Source organism: Mesoplodon densirostris, chromosome 3 (assembly GCF_025265405.1).
Source record: "Mesoplodon densirostris isolate mMesDen1 chromosome 3, mMesDen1 primary haplotype, whole genome shotgun sequence".
Classification (NCBI taxonomy): domain Eukaryota; kingdom Metazoa; phylum Chordata; class Mammalia; order Artiodactyla; family Ziphiidae; genus Mesoplodon; species Mesoplodon densirostris.
In genome coordinates, this window is record NC_082663.1 from 89,749,791 (window position 1) to 89,763,081 (window position 13,291).

The window sequence follows — 13,291 nt, forward strand, 5'->3', positions numbered from 1 at the left end:
GGACCACTGAAACCACCAGCCACCCACGCTCACTGGGATGCGCTTTCCATGGCACCGGGAACCCTTGTCTCCTTCCTTTTCAGCAGTGTGACCAATGCTTCGTGAGAAGACAGTGTCGCTTTTTGTGTGACCTCCCTGATTTCCTAAGTACTACATTCACCCTAAGGGATTTTCTGAAAAGACATGATATCAAGAAGTTAGTGTTTTCTAGACGCATAGATAACTGTGACTTGTCAAGATCTTAACAATGTCCATTGAAAATGGAGTGCTTGGGAGGTGAAGCAGCAGATAGCATCCTAGTGTGCATTTGACTTCATCATCCACCTGACAGCTTTTTTAGGAGAGAACTGTAGATTGGGGGAGAGGATACACAGGATTCTGGATAGAAGTGTTGGGGAAAATGTTTATTTTTCTTCCCTTTAAACGTTAAGGTATTGCAAACTTCAAGTCCCTTTGTGGAAAGGGCTGAATTGGGAAGAATCAATAATTAAAACATACATGGCTGGCAGGTCAGGGATGGCCCCGATAGACCTTAACCATCAAAGATACCACTTTGATTCTTGATTAGACAAGGCAATCAGACAGGCCTAATTAAAACTAACACCTTTACAATTGCTGTGCTGTGAAGGGATTAATTTGTCAATTATTTTTAAGCTGACTGCAGTTCATATCACAAAAGTAGACAGCTTCCTTCATCCTTTAGATAAATAAATGATTAACCTAAGAACCGCAACTTTTAGGTAGCTTTATTTAAAATCTTTATTGAACACTTGGCATTTTCAAATACATCAATATTTCATTTATACTGGGTAAGCTGGTCTGAAAGAAGGTGCTGGTGATACACATTTTTGTGCTCCCTCTCCATGTCTGTCCACTATTGAAAAAGATCAGGACCACAAGGAAAAACCTAAAACAACATCAAACCCTTGCTGTTTGCTTTGAAAGCACGCTTGGGAGTATGACGACCATGACATTAAGTCATCTGCACTTTTCTGAAATAACATGGTGTTTTCTGGGTGATTTGGTAAACCATGTTATATATAATCTTTTTGTTATATTTAGATTTGGTATTTCCACATTGCACTGATGATACTTAGTCTTTGTCAGCATTTCTATTCAAGACTTTCTTGTATTAAAATCAATTTTAATTCCAAATTCAACCAAGCCATGCAGTTAATTCTTTTTGTGATATAGATACAATGTATAACATTTTATTCACAAAAACACAAAATAATTTTGAAAAAAAAGAAAAACCAATATACAAATTAGAGTTGAGAATATCAATTAATGATCTTAAAAGGAGTTCTAAGCAATATAATTTTTGATTTTTTAAATTTCAATTTCTATCCTAAATCTTGCTTGAGTTGAGGCTGCTTAGAACAGTACACTTAGAAAGTCATGCATCATCTAGCCATGCCTATCTCTCTAGTATATTTTTGATACTAACCAGTCACCTGACCTAATTTAAAGTTATCAAGCTGTCCAAGTTCCTTCTGGCCTCAGGATCTTTGCACATGTTGTTCTCTTTATCTGGAATACTGTTAAATCCACTTCCACCTGAATGTCCCCTTCTCATGCTTACTCCACCTTATTCTTAGTTCTTAGTTCAGTGTCATTTCCCCAGGGAACGTTGATCACTGCCCTCACTCTGCTCCCCTCCCCACATTAGGTAAGGCTTCCAGGTTATTCACTCTTCCAACACTGCCTACTTTTCGTTCATGGTACCTTCAAAGTTAGTTAATAATTGCTTTGTTTAATGTCTACTCCTGTTCCCATGTAAGATCTTACAAGAGCCATGATCAATTTTGTATTCATGAGCCAGGCCTACTTCTCAGTGAATGAATGAGAAAACAATGACAAACTATAAATAAAAAACAGAAACCCAAGAGCAAGGCAAAGCCAGACACTAACATACTAATCACAACATACTAAAGACCAACAATTCCCAGAGGAGCTTGTATTCAGCTCAGGAATTCCCTCCTTCAGGAAACCTTCCCTAAGCAAGCTATCTCCCCATGAGGTTGGTCTCAGTACACCTTCTCTGTGGACCCATGGCGGGTAACTGAAAGGCTTGTCTCTTATTTAAGCACTCTCACATTGTGTTGCAATCATCTCTTTACTTGCCTCTCTCTTCTACCTGAACCAAAGTCTGGGGACCATAGACTGCCTTTTATCTTTAAGGCTATAGAGCTGTATACAAAGTAGAGAAGAAACATGACAACTGTAGTTGACTTGAGAGTCAACCAGGCACAGGTTGGAATCCTGGTTTCACTTTACAATTTGGTTTCCTCAACTGTAAAAACTGGATAATAGTACTGATGTCACAGGACTGTTACAAGGATAAAATAATATGCCTAACACTGTGACTGACATAAAAAGGTCCCCAAATGGTAGCTCTTATTAGTACAGCTGGCGTTCAGTTAACGGTCATTCACTGAGTTAATTAATGCTATGGTAAGGTGACCAGTTCTCTATAGTGATGCTCAATATTGTTCAACTTCTGAGATATTTCAGAAATAAACCTTGATAACATAAGTTGTAATGCTCAAAATAAAATCATCGCAGGATAAGAAGTAACTATACACTATTGATACTATGTATAAAATAGATGACTATTGAGAACCTACTGTATAGTTCAGAGAACTCTACTCAGTGCTCTGTGGTGATGTAACTGGGAAGGAAATCCCAAAAAGAGGGGATATATGTATACATATAGCTGATTCACTTTGCTGTACAGTAGAAACTAACACAACATTGTAAAGCAACTATACTCCAATAAAAATTAAAAAAAAATACTTCAGATACAAGAAGAATCTATTCTATCTTAATGCTCTCTGGAGAAGAGTTCAGAACTTTTCTTAGTAATACAGTCCAGGTTTTAAATATCTACTTTCAGGAAATCCTCCCTCTTCTTTACCTGACATTCCCCAGGCTGTTGTTAGGTTACATTCCACCCTCTAGCCATGAACAAACCCAGAAGGATGCAGGTCCTTCTAAGGGACAGATGAAATCATCTGGTCAGAGGACTTTCAGAAAATCTGCATCGAATTGGAAAGGAAGTAAACATGGCCCAAATCACTTAGCATTCAAGGAACAACTAACTGAAAAATAGACGAAAAACGGAGGGAGAAGGGAAAACATTTAAACCCACCATAAAGATGGGGCCTGTCTTCTGCAGTACATCTTTTCTAATCTACACATAGGCCTGTACAAAGTTTTATACTGAGGGTTGACAGGCATTTCGTTTTGGAGGTCCAATTTTTAAAAAGTGAAAATATCACTAAGTGATAACTGTTTTGCAAGAGGAGATATAAAGTTCACCTTAAGCAAACTTGATACATGAGATATGGATTTATGAAGTACATAAATTAGGAGATAATTGTTCACTTTAGCAAAGACTTTCACGGTAGGGTTATTTTGTCAGCTCTCTTAATGTGTTTTATATTCCTTTGATTTACCAAAATTCAATTTACCTATTTCTGTTGCATAAGGTAAGGTCCACCTATAGCTAAGAATATAGAGTGTGTTAGATCTCTGGCTTTCATAGGTTATGGGCAAGAACAGACAGTAATTTGGCTTTGCATAGCTGTATGAAAAACGTTACAGGTAATCCTCCATGGATATAATGTGTCTTCTAAGCAATCTTTTTGCTAACTGTGTTAGCAAAACAAAGCAGTAGGGAAAATGCAAATATTCCATTTTAGAGCTTTGTTGGGTAGAAGCTATCCAGGGGAAATACATGTACTCCCACTAGGGAAGGTTCTATCTTTTACTTACAGTGTCTCCTGGCGATATGGTGTGACAAATTTTATACTGAAGTTATTTTCATTTACTCCTCAGAAGTATAAATTATGCTCACCTCTTTGTATAGACTCCATAAGTGCTTTGGTGCCTCAGAGAAAAAGTTGGGTGCAAGACACCAGGAGGGTCCAAATCATTTTAAATCGTTACGCCTACATACACATTTCTGCAGACATTTTGTCATGCAAAACTCCACTTGCTAGAATGAAAAGAACCATTCTCTGTTCCAACTCATAAGATGTATGTAATATAAAAAAAGGAACATAAAGATGAATTTTAAAAAGTTTCCCCACGATCCCTGGTTTTCTGTAATTTCTTTTTAACCTGCTGAAAACTATCAATGGCAATCCTTATATTACACATGAGATTTGAAAAATGCAGAGTATCTTCCTAAAGAAGTATGCAGTAGTGTCATTTGAAGAAATTACTGTGATTAAAGGGGGAAAAAAGCATGTACCACAGGTTTTTTTTTTTAATACGTGAAATACAGTTCTCTCCAAAGACTGTATAGCACTAATTTACATTTTCAAAATTATTATAACTCTTTTTAAGGTAATAGCAATTTGTCTGGTATTTTAATCTATTTTGAGCTAACATCTATTAGCACTTTTTGAAAATGTGAGGCAAGCTGCTATGCAAATTAAGGTAAATCATACTATAGTTTCATCCTATTGCTGCTGCTACTATAGAAGCGTGAGGAGAGATCCTTCAGAGTTTCTGAGATTCAGTTTAACCAATTTATCCAGACCATCACCCTGTTTCTTCACCTCCTTATTGACACTTGCCCCAGAAAATTCCAGAAAGTGCAAGCCTAGGCCTGAATTATCTCCTCAATAATACCTATTGTTCAAAAAATACAATTTCTAATGGAATTTGCTGCAGAAACCATTTATGTTAAGTGATTCTTATTTCCTCTTTGACTCTTGTTATAAAATAGAACATTCTTCTTATGTCGGGGGGGAATATTTGACATCTGAGTACATTAAAACCACACTTGAAAATATAATGAACCACTTAGGGACTTCCCTGGTGGCGTAGTGGTTAAGAATCCACCTGCCAATGCAGGGGACATGGGTTCGAGCCCTGGTCTGGGAAGATCCCACATGCTGCGGAGCAACTAAGCCCGTGCGCCACAACTACTGAGCCCACGTGCCACAACTATGAAGCCTGTGTGCCTAGAGTCCATGCTCCACAACTAGAGAAGCCACCGCAATGAGAAGCTTGTGCACCACAACAAAGAGTAGCCCCTGCTCGCTACAGCCAGAGAAAAGCCCACGCGCAGCAACAAAGACCTAACACAGCCAAAAATAAATAAATTAATTTATAAAAAAGAATATAATGAACGACTTAAAATCATCTTTTTTTTAATGAAGAAAGTTTCTCTGCAAAAAGTGGACACTATTTAAAATACCACAAGCAGGGCCTCCCTGGGCGCAGTGGTTGAGAGTCCGCCTGCCGATGCAGGGGATACGGGTTCGTGCCCCGGTCTGGGAGGATCCCATGTGCCGCGGAGCGGCTGGGCCCGTGAGCCATGGCCGCTGAGCCTGCGCATCCGGAGCCTGTGCTCCGCAACGGGAGAGGCCACAACAGTGAGAGGCCCGCGTACGGCAAAAAAAAAAAAAATAAAAAATAAAATACCACAAGCAATAAATGTATTGCATTTTTCCTAGACCATAAGTTCCTTGACAGCAAGGAGGATTTTAGTCATCTTCTTGTTTTCAGTCCTATACACTCTCTCTGGCACATTCTCATCCCATTAGAATATAAGCTCATGAGAGAGGAGTTTTTGTTGTTTCTGTCCACTACCAAACCCCTAGCAGCTAGTGAATGCCTGGCACATAATAAGTATTCAATAAATATTTGTTGGCTAAATTAATATAGTAGTTGTTCTATGAGTGTGTATTGAGGAAACAAAAAGGCACCAAATAATATTAATACCCAGAAATCATGGAGATAAGCTCACCTTGTTCCCAGGGCATTTAGCTATGGTGGTGGCAGTCTCTAATGTCTTGACATTAGGGCAGCTCCAAACTCCTTTAATCTTCCGAAGTTCACAACCAAGGTGATTGTTTCTGCTACTCTCCTTTCTCTTCTTTCCATCTGATATCACCGGGTGCCTCCTTCCAGATACACCTTGCCTGGGCTTTCCAATAATTTTGCACAGGAGACCAAAGCAGCCCGTGATGGTGGTTCAGCATCATGAGCTGGTGGTCACTGGGCCATGTGGCTGTTGGGCAGTGCTCAGGAAATGCCTAGGCTATACTTCAGATTAACTGATGGCAGCCTTCCTACTGGAGATGCGTGACACACTACACTGGGTAGGTGACACTGAGAAACATGCTGATGGTCACTGCACATGCGCCAGTTTCCAAAACTTTGCGAAAACCCACATGGTTCAGAAGATTTCATACTTCAGCCTTCAGCATCCAGTGCCCTGCTCAGGGTAGCAGACCCAGGAGGGCCCCACAGAAGATTCTGAAGTTTTGTGATATTTAAGGTTCCTTCTGATGTCACAGTTGTCTGGTGACAGGCGGAACTGTGGGCAGATCTCCTGACTCAAAACAATGCTATTTCCACCCTCTGACTTCTTGGGCTTCAGCAGTTCTACATGTCTTCACTGTTTACCCAGGGGCTGGTTTTTGGTTGTTGTTTTTCCTTGTCATAGTGGTATCTGGCATTTGTTGTCCCAGGGAACATGTAAACAATACTCCAATATACAGTATAGTCCCAGACAAGGAAAAATTCTCCAACTAAAACTGCCTCATGCTCTCTACCGAGAGACACTGTACTCATCAGGATTAGGCTCTCATGTGCTACGGGATAAATCAAACGCATTCTTCAGTGTGGTTTATTTTGGCAAAATACTTGAAAGTAATTTATTAATTTTTCAGCCTAATGACCAATAGGCAAAATAAAAGTATGTCCCCATTCCAGTAGGGATGGAGGAAGAGGGCAAGGGAAAAACATTCAGTGAGCATCTACTATTTTCCAAGCATCTAAGCATTAGTACCACTGATTACAGATGAACTGTGGCTCATACAGAATCAGTATTTCACACAGGGTCACACAGCTAGTAAATGGCAGCCAGGATTTGAATCTGGGACCCTGCAACACAGGCGCTCTCTGCCCTGGGACACATTGCCCTGCACACAATGCGATGCATGAAGCGTCAGACTAGGGCCTAGCTGAGCACTCACTCAGTGAAACGTCCACTGACATTCATTTTCCAGCTAACATTTAAAAAGTGATGGCGGTTTACATGTAAATACAATTCAAAGTCCTTTACAAGCTCTTCAAAGTGGCTGCTCTATGGGAATGTAAATTACAATAGATCTCACTTGGCCTGGGGAACATTCTGCTGTGGAACTGTGGTTGTGGAGACTTCGACACATGATGGAAACATGACGGAGCTGTAGGACTAACAAGGGGCCTTTTAGCAGGGCACCATGCCATAAACTGGCGTAGCTTTCCCTCCAATCTTCTACCCTTCAAAACGTTTTTCTGTGTCCCAGAGGTAGAATGGCCAGCATGACAGAAATGGTCCCTGCCCTCTTGGTGTGGGAAGATGGACAATTACAATAACAGCAGCAAGGCCTGAGAAGTGCTTTCTAGGGGAAGTACAGGTTGCTGTGGACAAAACTTAGTAGCTCCTGACCTCGGCCAAGAGGGCTGGAAAGGGCTTTCCAAAAAAAGTGATACTTAAGGGGACTCCTGAAGGACAAGGAGGTATCGGCTTGTGTACCCCATGCACTAAATATACACATATTATTCAGGGGAGAAAGGAAACCCGCTCATGAGCTAGAATGAAACAAATAATCTGTCCTTCACTTTGTAAGCTTTGTAAGGCAATGCTTCTCCAGCCCACCTCACAAACTCAAGGGTATAACTGAAGTAAGTTCTTGTTTCCAATAGCACTGCTCTGAGGACAGGGGTGGGTGGGTGCAAAGCAAAGGCCCCCCCTCCCTTTCTGCAGGCTGGAAAAGTAAGGAGCCCACAGTAAGTCTGTGAAAGTGTCGCAAATAGCACAGTCAACTCCTGCGTCCTAATTCAGGGCTCTTGCCCTCACGCTCGTCTGTCACTATTCACAGACTCCTGGGCAACGCCACTCACTGCTAACAGCCCCACAGGCTGACTCCTGGGCAACATGCCTCCGGAGTCGGCCTCCCTCTGCGCTTCTTGGCTCCCGGGACAGTGTGCTGGCTGTCCGTGGGACCTGGCATTCACCAGGTGCCAGCTGCTTTCACCAAGTGCCCACTGGCCCCAAGATGGGCATGTATTAAAACGGATAAAATAAGGGTGACATGAATTTAGTAATACCTCAAATTTGCATGTAAATGAGATGAGTCATCTAAGTGCAGTTTAAAATATTGTAAATAGGACACTAAGAAGAGAATAAAAGAGCAGACAATGCAGTGATGTGGCCAGGACCCTCACAGCCAACCACATGCACTGGGCTCTCCGCAGGCCAGGGTAGATTTCTTTTATGATTCTCTTTCCCTCCCTTTGCAGCAGGACGTTTCACATCCCTGTTTGGGTGACATACCCCATCCGGCTAATGTTTCCCTATGATCAGAGCAGGGAGGTCCAGGACACCAGGAATCTGGCGCCACTGTTACAATCTCTCACCTCATCTCTTTCCCTTCAGCTGCAAGCCTAGCGTCCCAGCAGCCAGCAGCTCCACAGGCAGAAAGAGGCTGCAGGCGGACCCACAGGGAAGGCAAAGGCTGGTGAGGGCTGTGGAATGACTCTGGGCATGAGTGGAGCACCCAGCTCCTTTTCTCCACCCTGCAGGCAGCTTCACGTGCCTTTCCTTCCCGCTTCCTTTCTCCACACTCCACAATGACTCATATGTAACAAATGATCAATCCACGTTTACTGATGTGGGATGAATTAAGCTGTGTCAATAATGCCCCCAAAGGAGAATCATTTAAGAGTTCTTTGGACTTCATCCTCAGAAGTAGCCAAAGAATTCGAGGGACAGTTTGCCCCAGAAAACCTTTTGCAGTTATTGAAATTAGGGTATAACTAAGAATGTTCAGAACACCACACACACAGTTTAGGTTGTCTTGGTATATAACTCATAGGGGTGGAACAGCAGTGATTGTAAAATGAAAGTAATTAACCTGAACATGCTCTGTCTGGGAGGACTAAGGGGAAGCAGGTGTTCAGCCTCCGAAAACGTTTCTCAGTGGATTTCCTATGAAGTCAAAGTGTCTTGGATTTAACTTTGAAGTACAAATAACGAATTTAAAAAATTAAACTGCATCTGCAACCAAGAATACAAACAAGAATACAGTGGTTCTCAGCCCAACTGCTCATTAGAATCACCTGGGGATCTCTGAAAAACCCCAGTGCCCAGGCCATATCCCAGACTAAACGTAACCCAACCTTGGAGGAGTGGGACCCAGGCATTAGTATTTTTTAAAGCTCCTAGGAGATTCCAGTGTGCAGCTCAGGCTGATTGAAGAGCTCCTAGAGAGCACAGGTGGTTTCTGCACTTGGGAATCTGAAACCAAGGTCTGAACTACCATCACTTACAGGTAACAAGTACCCACCCACCTCCCATGCCACCCACCACATTAAACACTGAGTCAGGGGTTCTGGAGGAAAGAAGCTGTTGCTCCTACAGCTTGTTGGTCCATCTTGTTTCAGATATTCATCACTGTCTGAAACAAAAGGTATATTCTTTGAGTGTAGTAAAAACAGACTGGTTTCCTGTCCTTCCACCTTGGCCTTCCATCTCCAGTAGGGCACAGCCAAAGGAGGTGGCCACCTGACCTTCCCAACAGCTAACGGAGAGAAAGATTCCCCTAAACCCAGTTCACACAAGGACGTAGTGCTTCCTCAAGGACCACTCAAGAGGTGGAAGAAGAGGGCACACATAACTGAGTAATATAATTTTTAAAAGAAAATGATTATCTTATTGGAGCCTAAAAGCCACCTGCTAAATTATGGGCATCAGCTGATTATAGGACACCCATAATGCACTATGCCTCATGCATGAACCTCATACCAAGAGCCTGAGGCCTTTAAGGATGTATTTTTTTTATATATAGAGGTAAGAAATATTACTTTTGGGTGGCAAAAAACTCATCTAAAAATCCCAAAGTGTAGAAGGAGACAGACACTGAGAATGCAATGAACCTGACAGAGGCAGGCTCATAAATTCAGTCAACTTTGTCAAAGGCAGTCATTCCATTTCAGGATCTGCAGTGACTGGAAGTGCCATGCTCTGTCAATATCACAACAGGCCTGGATTCATGCTGTCTCTTTTTCATGAAATGTGGGTTTCCTGTTAACACTAGCATTGCTTCTGTTCACTTGAATTAGCATGGTGAGAAAGCTGCAAAGAACCTGGGAGGATGGAGATCACAGAAACGCCTGCAATATTAAGTGAGAACCGGGGCTCACCAACCTGAAGCCTCTAATTAGAGATTAGTGTGACAGGAGTTCAAAAACTAGACTGTCAGAGAGAAAAATTAGTGACATTTTCATTCCCTGTTTCACCAAGTGATCCTTCACCCAGAAGGATGTTTCAAGCCAATTGGAAGCTCCAGGTACACAGTATTCCATAGGACGTTCTGAGGCCACAAACCCATGGAATTGACCCATCGTGCAAGTCTGTACATTTTTGGTATAGATTTGCATGTGCAGTGCAGGTTAGAACCAAAATTGACATGTGTGGGACACCAGGATGGAGAAAGCCACTTGGGGAGTCTTGGTGGTGCTCTAAATGATTCAGTAAAAGACTATTTGAGAAAACCTGGGTCCTAATAAGATAATTAACACCGTCACTAAGTGAGCGGTAAGTGTAATGTATTTACAGAACACATCTGCGTGTTTCTAAATTAAACTTGCAAAGTTAAGCTAAAAAACACAATTGAGGGAGAAAACTCTCAGAACCAAAAATTATGTTTTCTTTTGTGCGTAATGGCTTTCTTGATTTCAGTTTTTATTTTCTTCCATAAAGTCTAGGACGGTGGTAATTACCCGTGGACACCTGACGAAAAAGAAATCTCTCTAAAATTGAGTCTCCATCAGGTAGAATTTATGGATTTGACCTGTTTCCTAAAACAAGTTTATTAGCAGCAAAAATGTATTCTGTATAAAAGTGATAAATCCATAAATTAAAATTTAAAAACCTGAAAATAAGTGATATTTTTGGCTTTCAGAAGAGAGACTCTACATAAATCAGAGCATTTCAGGGTTAGGCTCTGAAGGATGCTGAGTCCCGTCACACAGCAGACGTCTGAACTCTGTCCCTGACTGACCTGAACCCTTAAGGCTGCACTCAGAATTCCCCAGCTACAGGAAACTGGTATTAAATCCAAGGTGTCATCTTTCTTATTTATTTCCCTCCGTCTAGATACTTTTTGTTACCTATCAAATTATTCAGAGGCAGTGGGATCTAATGGTTTTCAAACTTGCTTTTGGCTGTACAATACTTCTGCACACCAAAGTAGTAAGTATACAAACCAAATAAATAACCGGATAAAGCAATATAAGTGGGGTTGCTCTGGCTGATGTTAGGTACAACCAGGCACCGCGGCCTCTTAGCCACTCTGTCATTCCTAGAGGCTCTGAGGAACCTCCTCGGAACCTTGGGGCCACACAGAATGCAGATGAGAAATAACCCCCAATCCATCTATCCATCATCCAACACATATTTGTTTAGCATCTGTTACGTACCAGCCACTGTGGTAGGGCCTGGCAATATAACATAGACTAGAAGCCCATGGATCTTATATTCCAAGGAGGAGGGGAGTCATGGGGATGAGAATGTAAGAATTCACCACCACTACAAGTAAGAGCTAATGTTCACTGTTTACTTCATGTAAGGAATTTTACACATATTAACTCACTTAATCCTCTCAACAGCCTAGGAGATAGCTGCTATTTTTATTTCCACTTTACAGATGAGGGAACAGAGGCACAGAGAAGCAGTATGGGAGGTGGAGACAGAAAAGCCAGGAGTGTGGCGACATTGGAGACAAGAGAAAAGCATCCTCGCTAAGGAGGGAGTGGTTACCATGTGGATGCAGCTGCTCAGAGATGGAGCAAGTTGTGGTCAGAGAAATGGAAACTGGATTTGGTGACACAGGAGTCACTGGTGACCTTGCAGAACAGAAAGAGAGTGTATGGAGTGGTGAAAAGTAAGGACAACTGTTCACAGTCAGTCCTTTTCAGGAACTGAACAGTCGAGTGCCAGAAAGATAAAACTGTAGAGGACCATAGCTGAAAGCCAGGTGGGACCAAAGTGAAGTTCTTCATGTAGAAGAAACAGAATCGCGGGTGCCGCTTTTGAAAATTAATTTGCAGCCTGATAGCACGATAACTGCCCATTTACTTGTCTGTCTTCCCCAGCAGGCTGCAGGCTCCATGGGGTACGAACTCTATCTCGTTCACTGTTTTTTTCTGACCTGTCTCCTATTACAGTTACTGGAACACAGTAAGGAGCTCAATAGATATTTCTTGAATAAATGGATAAAATATATAATAAAAATTGGACGCTGGGGAAGGAAGCTTAGGTTTTCTCTTGAAAAACTACTTGCCAAACAAAGTTTTCACTAGACCCAGCACGGCGGGCCCCGGTAACCTGCTGCTGAGTGGCTGGGCCTCGGGGGCGGGCTGGCCCATTCCTTTCCACGGAGCCACAGTCCTCCAGTCTCCTGAGCCTCAGCAGGCTGTCCTTGTTTCTACTTTGTGAAGTCAGGTGCTTCGGAGTTCTGGGATCTAATCTGAGCTCCATTAAGAAGCTGCTGTTACCTTTTCTATTCCTAAATTAGAAAAATAATATGATCCTGCAACCTAATTCTTTCTTATAATTACTTAAGCCAAATCAAAGTTCCAAGGAGATTATTTACTGCAAAGCAATGATGCTCCAGGGAGCCTTCAGGCAAAGACCAACGTAACATTCTATTCACCCCACAGCATTTGGGGAGCAGTAGGCCCCTCCTGCCTCCTTTTTAAAACAAACAAACAAACAATTTCACTATACATCCATCCCGTAACAGAAGTGAGCAAAACATAAGCAACTACTTGCACACTCCCTTAAAAAGTTCCAGGGAGATGCCGTTTTTCTTGAAGAAACAAACCAGCCTGGAACTGACTGGCGGTCAGACTTGCTGAGTCTTACTCTTACTTACTCTCTCTGTTCACAGAGCCCTGCTGATCTCTAGGTTTCTTCTTCCTCTATAAGTTTCACTGTAATTTAATGGGTCCTAACTATTAAAAAATAAAAATGGATCGTATTTTTTTTTTTTTTAAGAATTGCGGTCTAAGTCTCAGGGACCTAGTTTTCTTTGGAAGATCTTAGCATGTGAATTTATATTCATGGCTAGCATATATGAACTAGGCAGTTCATATCATGGTTAAGTATCAGATAGGATTCCAGAGCAGCCATGTATACATGAATAAATAATAATGATAATAATTATAATAGTTGACATTTACTGAGTGCTTACAGAGTACATGACATTAGGCTAAGTGC

The 13,291-nt window shown here is 41.8% G+C and overlaps 1 protein-coding gene across 2 annotated transcripts in view; it reads right to left on the reverse strand.

Moving 5' to 3' along the window:
- Nucleotides 1-13,291, reverse strand: part of FBXL17 (F-box and leucine rich repeat protein 17) — a 495,830-nt gene that overhangs the window by 2,914 nt on the left and 479,625 nt on the right. The gene's annotated exons all lie outside the window — the stretch shown is intronic.